The sequence below is a fragment of the Vombatus ursinus genome, unplaced genomic scaffold, assembly GCF_900497805.2.
Source record: "Vombatus ursinus unplaced genomic scaffold, bare-nosed wombat genome assembly UNPS02015255.1, whole genome shotgun sequence".
In the NCBI taxonomy this organism is placed as follows: domain Eukaryota; kingdom Metazoa; phylum Chordata; class Mammalia; order Diprotodontia; family Vombatidae; genus Vombatus; species Vombatus ursinus.
The window spans coordinates 32,447,629-32,454,241 of record NW_020955033.1 but is presented as its reverse complement, the minus strand read 5'-3'; the positions used below and the strand labels follow the sequence as shown (position 1 = coordinate 32,454,241).

Below are 6,613 nucleotides of genomic sequence, written 5' to 3'. Positions count from 1 at the left end.
GCACCTTTTAACTGAGTGCTGATACCTGATGCTTCCCCAAAGCAATAATGCTGCCCTAGAAAAAGATAAAGGGATCGTAGAATTGAGAGTTGGAAGGGCCCTTGGCAATGCTTTTCTATGGCTTCCTCCTTGTACACAGGGAGTGAGTTGGCAGCGTGGGTATAGTGGAACGTTCGACCTCAGAAAGTCTTCTAATCCCTCAATTCCAGTTCTTCCACTCGCTACCTTCATGACCTTGGATGAGGGAGTGAATGGGGAAATTTGCCTTCCTTTCCTTGTTAAGTTTAAGTTCATGCAGACTCTTAAAAAATAAAAAAAAGCCTCCCCAAAGGCCTCAGTTTCCTCGTCTGTAAATTGAGTTGAACAGCAGTATCCTTAAGGTCCCTTTCAGCTTTAACTTAAATGATCTAAGGAAACTTAGGCCTAGAAGAGTTAAATGATTAGTCCAAGGTCATAGCTAAAGAAAAAACCCAGCCGGAATTCAAATCCAGTTCTCTTCATTCCACATACAACGCCGGTCTCACAAATCTCTTAGAGCTTCTCCCTCCCCCACCCCCTCACCCTTCCCTCCTACCTCCCCCGACCCCCCGAATCCCATCTTAGAGTTGTATTTTAAGCCAACAAAGGCATGACTTGTAAATTGGGGAAAGCTGCTGTTCCTTCCCTCCTCCCTCCTCTTTTCTCCCACAGTCATCTTTCTCCTTCCTTCTTTTAAAATGGAAATTAAAAATTGCGTGCATGGCAGTTCACTCAAATCTTGGCTGCTGTGACACTTTTAAGGGGCTGCAGGCACTTAGCTAAAAAATCTTAAGAGTATATTTTCTGTGCATTTCCCTCCTCCTCCGCCCCTTTTGCCCATCCCCACCCCCCACTACCTTCACCCCGCCAAAAAAAAAAAAAAAAAAAAAATACAGCGGACGCTGGATTCTCTTTCCTCTCAAATGTGCCAGCTCTGAGATCCCGCCTGATTTAAACCCTGACGAGGCAGTGAGAAAGAACAGCACTTCTGCTGCACACTGCACAGAAGTAGGGAGAAGCTGAGAGAGGGAAGGGGAGGCCCCCAAATGAGGGAACGCCTGGAATGATGGGGGCAGCCAACTGGGAGGCACTGTGGGTGAGCCGTGGGCGGAGCCGGCGGAGCCGAGGCTGAGCCGCGCGGGCTGTCAGACTCTCCCAGGACCGTGCGCGCTGCAGGTGGGCACTAAGAGGTGCCGCTGCTACCGCCGCCGCAGCTGCTGCGGAAGCCCCTGGTCTCCTGGGTCCCTCCCGGAGCCTTCCGCAAGTCCATCCTAGCTGAACACTCGGAGATCAAGACCGGGAAAGTACAAAAAGAGAAAGAGATCTGTTTCCTCAGGACCTGTGAGCAGAACTACCTATCTACCCTGCGCTACTTTTTCCATTGAGGAAGGTTGAATTTAGTGGGAGGAAGCAGTCTCCAGGAGGCGACGGAGGAAGAAGGAGCCTTCTTAACTCAGGTGAGGCATTTCTGCACCCCATGCTGACCTCCTGGTTCCTAGTTCTAACCCAGAGCTGGCTAGGCTGGAGGGACCCCCGCTCCCACGCCTGTCCTTGGCTTGAGGTCAATGGGGGAAAGGGTGATTGACCAGGGCTAGAGGCGCCGAGTCTGGCTGCCACTTAACCAGCTCCAGGGAGCAGAATGCTCGGGACTCCTGGGCGTCCATGTGGAGGAAATGGACAGAAATAGAGGTGCTGTTTAAGGTGGCCGGGAGATTTTTTTTTTAAGGTGGACGGGCTCCTCGCTTTGCACGCCTTTAAAGACAGCCGCAGCATGTAGCCCAGCATGGCTGGCTCCTCCATGGCCAAGAGGATGTGCGCCCGTGAGCAGCCAAAGTGTAGAAATATTTAATATCCCTAAAGGAGGAGCCCTTGAAGGTGCTGTCTTTTGGCTCTTGGCACTCGGCAACTTCTCTTCCTCCCGGTGTTTCCCATCCTCCCTTCCGGCTGCGTCTGTGTTGTGTTTTGTTTTTAATTTACATTATGCCATGTTGATTTGCAAACACTTAAAGTGGCTTAGCTTGCTAGCTCTCTCTTCTCTCCCTTATCCTTTCCCTTTCTGCAGTTTCAGCGCCTCCCCATAGAGTTCAGCGGGGCTCTGGGGAGTCAGCTCTCATGCAGCCGGCATGTAGTTTATATTTTAGAGGAAAGGTACCATACTTCTCGGCCGCCTGGAGCTGTGCCGCAGCGAGGGGTGCGATGGAAATGCAGGCGAGCGCCCCTTGTAGCCTAAACTGGATGTCAATGGAACCGAATCTCAGATTCCAGACCTTGTTGGGCTGGGAGCTCGGCACGGTTGGGGTGGAATTATGGCGCGTTGGCGGGGGGGGGGGGCGGCTTACTACGTTTTAAAATTTTTTTAACCTTGGTTTGAGATATAGGAAGAGGCGGGATTCTAGTCCTAGATCTGAACCTTTTTTCACCCTTAACCATTCAGTCCTTGCTTAAAGATAGTACTAGTCATCCACCCTGAGCACCCAAGCTCAGGGTATGTGGAGAGTTGCGCTCCCATGTGTGCGTGTGCGTGTGTGCGCGTGCGAGTGTGTGTGCGTGCGAGTATGTGTGCGTGCGAGTGTGTGTGTGTTTTCTTGGGTAAATGAAGGCACAACGAGCCCATTCGTTCTGTCTGCTGAGATCTCTAGGACTCTGCCACTCATCGTAGCGTGTGGCCATCATCTTGTCATTCCTAGAAGCTCCAATCCTGAGTCTCCTCTTACCTTTTTTTTTCCTCTTCTATATTCCTTAAGCAAAAGCATTATTCTGGTTAAAAATAAATTGGCGGGGGGTGGGGAAAGGGAGTGGTGGAGGAGAACCAAGGAATTTTTTTTTTAAATATAAGATCTTATTCTTAAAGATAAGGTTTAACTGCCTCATAGTTAGCGTTGAAATGGCCAGTGATGAAGGTTAATGAAATACATCTCTCTGCCCCCCCCCCAACGAACAGCAATATACATTTAAAAAGCCCAAAGGGGGCTGGGGAGGGGGGGCGCGGTTCCTTTCCCAGAATGAAGATCTTTCCCTGCTTTGGGACTTGCTTTTTACGGAAGATGAACCTAGTGGTTGCCCTGCAGCTAAGGGACTGGGGTAGTCATGTTGCCTAAGTTAATGGATTCCTTGATGGACTATGCTGCTGAGCCATGCCTATTCCCTGGCCTGGGCACTTAACCTTCAGCAGTTCCAACAGAAATGAGTAGGCAGAGGGAAGCAGTAGTAAAAACGAAACCCTCAAGGGTGCACGAGGCTAGTCTAGTTGCTTTCACCCATTATCATCCCTAAGTCCGAGCTAGAAATTCTGCATGTGCCGATTAATAAGGAAAGATTTTGAGTTTTGTTTAAAGTTAATGAGTGGATCTGCAAATCTATGGGCTGGGGAGGGGGTGGGGAGAGAGGACTGATTGGTTGTATGAGCCAAAGCCCTTAGTAGCTGCAGTCGCAGCCACCGCAGCAGCAGCAATCAGCAACCAGCATTCCCTTCTGAAATTCCCCTAGCTCAGAGAACAGCATCACCAACCTCATCTTTTAATTTTGGAGAACTGGAAAAGCTTTTTGTCAGCTTGCCAGGCTGCTTTCAGGCTGGTGACCGCTCTGCAGCGGCTGGTGGTGATAGGGAGGTGATTTTGGAGTGGACATTCCAAGCAGCTAAGAAATGAACCTGGAGGATTTACTGGATTAGGTTGGAGGGTGAGAAGCTGTGATCTGTAACGAACACCGATAGTTTCCGTGTAAAATGGCAAAGCTCAATAGTCTTCAAGATGTGATCCTTCTACGCTTCCAGGCTTTCTATTTGTCACTTTCTTTTTATGAAACCAGGTGTTGGAGTAATGGATTAACATTGAGAAGGGCTGGTTGACAGCCCACATGTAATACATTTTGAAGTGCATTGGATTAGGAACCAACCAAACCTTATTGCAGCCAGAGGAGGATGGAATCTACATAAAGAATACAAGTGGAAACAGCTCTAATTCCAAATCAAATTTTACTTTATATCTAAATTCTGTTTGATCAAAAGCAAGCAGTCTGGGAGAATAGTTAATGAATGGGGGGAGGAGTGATGATTATTAAATTTTCCTTTATAGGCATTGTAAGAATTCCTATCCAGCCTCTTAATACCCAAATCTGGAATTTCACTGGGGGTGAGAGTGGGGAGGAGAGAAGGCTTGGGGATCCTATATTTCATAATGCACACAAATGGAACTCAGAAAAGTTCAGGCTTGAATTGATGTACTGACCATACTCCCCCCTCTTCAATCTGGATCTAATATATATGTTTTTTAGACTCAGAGTAAAACCAAGTGCAGAAGTTCCTCTAATATAACTTTGGTTTCTACGCAACATACTTCAGATGGGTCTCTTAGAATATGTAGTACTTGGGAAAAATTTTTTTTCATTCTGATTGATGTGATTCTTTCAATGGGAAAAGAAATGTCTACTCCTTAATACCTGGGGTTGAGAATGTTTGATAATGCCTATGGGAAAAGATTATTAAAGAAATAATATTAAACCAACAATTAACAGTCCTTTTCAATTCCAATAGTGCACAGATACTTATTACTGACTTATTGCTACATAAGTTAAAATTTTGAAGTTAGTAAGAAATTTCAATTGGGAGGCACTTAATGTGTCCTAGAATGTTAGAGTTGGAAGACATTTTAAGAGATCATCCAGGCCAACTTTCCAAGGGAAATAAAATGACTTCTTTAATTTTTTTTTTTTTATTGGTGAGGCAATTGGGGTTAAGTGACTTGCTCAGGGTCACACAGCTAGCAAGTGTCAAGTGTTTGGTCTGAGGCTGGATTTAAACTCAGGTCCTCCTGACTTCAGGGCCAGTGCTCTATCCACTGTACCACCTAGCTGCCCCTAAAATGACTTCTTAAAAGTTGGATACTAAAAGCATAGGAAATATGTCTTAGACTCAGGTTTTCAGATTTCAAAACTCAGTATTTTCCTTCTACACCTCCACCCCAGGATACCATCTTCTATGAGGGTGGGATTGGGATTTGGACAATACAGGTAATTTCATGAATATAGTTGTGCTTTCTCCGAAAGTGAAAGGGAGGAGCAGTGAAAAGTCAAACTATAGTAAAATAATGTGGTATTTAAAGGTGGTTAGGAGTGAGTAGTGGGGTAAAAGAGTCAAGGAGGTAGGTGTCTAGCTCTAACTGAATTACAGTCATAGAATTCAATCACTGGGTTCCCTGATCTGGAAGAACAATAATAATAATAATCATAATCTACAATGGTGCTAATGTGAGAAATAATGCTTACACAATTATCTGATTTTAAAAAGAAAGTGATACACACATGTATACACGTCCACACATACATCACAAAGAACCCTTATCGGACAAAAAAATAGTTAACAGAATAGAAGAAAATAGGTTAGTGAGAAAATGGTTTTCCAATGGAGAGCTTATAAAGAGGCTAGAAATGGAAAAAGTATTGAACTGAAGTCTTGGCAGTAAAGATGGAGAATTATGGGTAGATCTCAAAAACAGAGTGAAATGATTTGTTATTGTGTGATGAAGTAGGAAAGCAGGGCAAGATAGAAATCAGAGATGATCAACACATTTCAAGGGTGAGAATATAGACTTTCTTTGGTTTTGATGATAGTAAATAGAAGGTAAAAACATTTATCTGAGAGTAGTTAGCTCATGTTGACATGTCCATGATGTCTTTAGAGCAGGGCATAAATGGTGAACCTGACTTGTATGTTGTAAAACTAGTATCATGTAATCCAAAGGTAATTTGAAGGACAGTATCCTGATGGAGTTTCTGAAAATGTAAAATAAATTTGATGTAAAGGGACAATAGTTTGGAAGTCTCATAATGAAAGGAGCAGTTAACTAGGTTAAAGGCTGTAGGTGAGTGGATTGTAGATTTCATTAAATTGGCTTTAACACAGTAAGCATTGGTATGTGGGGGGTGGGAATTTCAGCCTGGTGAAAGGCATAGAAGTCAGTTAGACAAAATAAATTCATAAGGGTAGTACTTATCTTGGGAATGTTGAGATAAAGGAAGAGATCATTTAAAATCTTCTGAAATTAGTAGTAGTGATGATAAATAGACAACTCCTAAATCTATGCCTCCAGTCCTCACCCTTCTTTTGAGTCTGAGTCCTGCATTTCTAACTGTTGGCTACATATCATCATTTGCACACCTCATATCTACCTCATGCTCACCATGTCTAAATCCAAATTCATCTTCCCCAAGACCCCAGATGAGATCTTTCATATTTCCCCATTTCTGTTGTTGATGCTACCATTCTCCCAGTTATTCAGGTTTGAAATGTCAGTCATCTCAAATTCTACACATTCATGCATCTGTCTCTTCCATTCCCAGTTTAGGGTATTATTACTTCAGATCAGGACTACAGTAGTCACTTTCTAAACTGTTGAATTTTTCCTGATTCGTCTCTCCTAATTCATCCAATCCTTCATTTGGCTACCAGATTAAGTTTTTTAAAATCTGGACTCCTTATCATTGAAGCCAAAACCCTCTACAATCTAACTTCAATATACCTTTCCAACCTTATCTCTCATTACTCCATAACACATACCCAACACTCCAGCCAATCTGGACTTTTCAATGTTTTCTGAAC

At 44.2% G+C, this 6,613-nt stretch overlaps 1 protein-coding gene across 1 annotated transcript in view; it reads left to right on the top strand.

Moving 5' to 3' along the window:
• The first annotated feature begins 1,178 nt into the window (after nt 1-1,178).
• Nucleotides 1,179-6,613, top strand: part of LOC114031785 (band 4.1-like protein 3) — a 291,289-nt gene continuing 285,854 nt past the window's right edge. Inside the window, exon 1 of the mRNA XM_027846899.1 lies at nt 1,179-1,475. The gene's annotated coding sequence lies outside the window, so the exon portion shown is untranslated. The remainder of the gene's footprint in view (nt 1,476-6,613) is intronic.